This window comes from Belonocnema kinseyi, chromosome 8 (genome assembly GCF_010883055.1).
Source record: "Belonocnema kinseyi isolate 2016_QV_RU_SX_M_011 chromosome 8, B_treatae_v1, whole genome shotgun sequence".
NCBI lineage: Eukaryota > Metazoa > Arthropoda > Insecta > Hymenoptera > Cynipidae > Belonocnema > Belonocnema kinseyi.
In genome coordinates this window covers 47396620-47398069 of record NC_046664.1, presented here as the reverse complement: position 1 = coordinate 47398069, position 1450 = coordinate 47396620, and the positions used below count along the sequence as shown (strand labels likewise).

Here is a 1450-nt window from a genome sequence, read left to right as displayed (position 1 = left end):
GTAATGGAATCAATACGACGATCCGGAAAAAATCTCGTGCACCCTGAGAACAAGGAGCTACCCAAGGACTGCCGCCATCTGCATTTTTCTCGCAAATGTTTTAGCATATTGTTGACAGGCCGGGATGCTCTTCAGGCTATTAACTAGTGAAAGCTTGGCACCTCCAACTGTGCCGATGATAGAGACTATTAGTTTAACAGAATATTCCGGGTACAATCGCCACAACTCCCTTATAAGGTCTTTATACCTCTCTTTCTTTTCATTTTCCTTGGCTATGATTTTTTTGTCAGCTGGTGTCGAAAATTCAATAACGAACATGTTTCGCTGCTCGAAGTCAAGAAGAACCATGTCAGGCCTGGGATGTGCAACAAAAACAATGGTCGCGAATACAAAGTTCCAGTATATGCGGCATTTCTTATGCCTATTTTCGGCAGAAGTATTGTGCGCCCTTCCACCAACCACTCTGGAATCGGCTCTTCCGACTTCAAATATGAGGTGAAAATATGGGCCAAATGCTGATGGGTTGAAGAAAACTTCTTCCACCAGAAGGTTTTGATAAAATCTGATCCCGGTGCGGAATAGTTCTTCATCCCTCTTAATACTTTTTCCACCTCCTCGGTAGTGATAGGTAGGCGTTCTTTATCAGGTGTTATGAGGGCAACACATAACTCTTTGAAGCTATTTATATTTTCTGAGTCTTCGTCCAGTCTATGCTTAACTTCGTAGACTTCTCTCCAAAATACTTCGACCTCCTCTGGTTTGGGTGGGTGTTCGGCAGCAACTGGAGGGTCTTGGAAGAGTCGAGATTGGTTAGAAAGAAACTGTTGATTTTCTCTGACCCACCTCTTCCTCCGCTCTAGACTTCTCCTAGCGTCAGATACTATCCGTATTCTCTCAACAATATGTTGCCCGATGGTTAGCAGCTTTGACTTGTTAAGTGTGTGATAACGGGTCCGGAGTTCGCACGCGAACTTTCGAACCTTGGCGGTAAAATTCCTGCCAGATGTGATGTAGTCAATCACACACTAAATGCGGGACGCGTACTGTCTTGCCCAGCCTATCTTTATGGCAAGTTGATGTATTCGTCTTTGGGTCTTATGATCAGCCGTTGGTTTTTTTTACGGTTCGCATCGGCCAAAGCTCTCGCTGCATTATACACACAATAATTGATAGCCCAGAGGTCGGATTCTTCGGAAAAATGTCCATCTATTGGATGCCTGCCCGCGGTTGGTCTTAGTGTCGCCTCTCTTTCTCTGTTGCCGGCTTGTTCTAGCTGTGGTAGATTAGGCGTTCCGCTTACATAGCCCCTTTTACGCAGTAGTTCAGCATGGTTTCGCAGACGTTGCTACGAAAAGTGCGATAGCTCCGGGTGTTTCTCGCACCACAGAGCATTCAGCCGTGCCATGTAACCCCGTTCAGGGGCCACACTCGCATCGTAGCACTCTAGCAA

At 46.0% G+C, this 1450-nt stretch overlaps 1 protein-coding gene across 1 annotated transcript in view; it reads left to right on the top strand.

The window, feature by feature from the left end:
- LOC117178481 overlaps positions 1–1450 on the top strand; it is a 7017-nt gene that overhangs the window by 3196 nt on the left and 2371 nt on the right. The gene's annotated exons all lie outside the window — the stretch shown is intronic.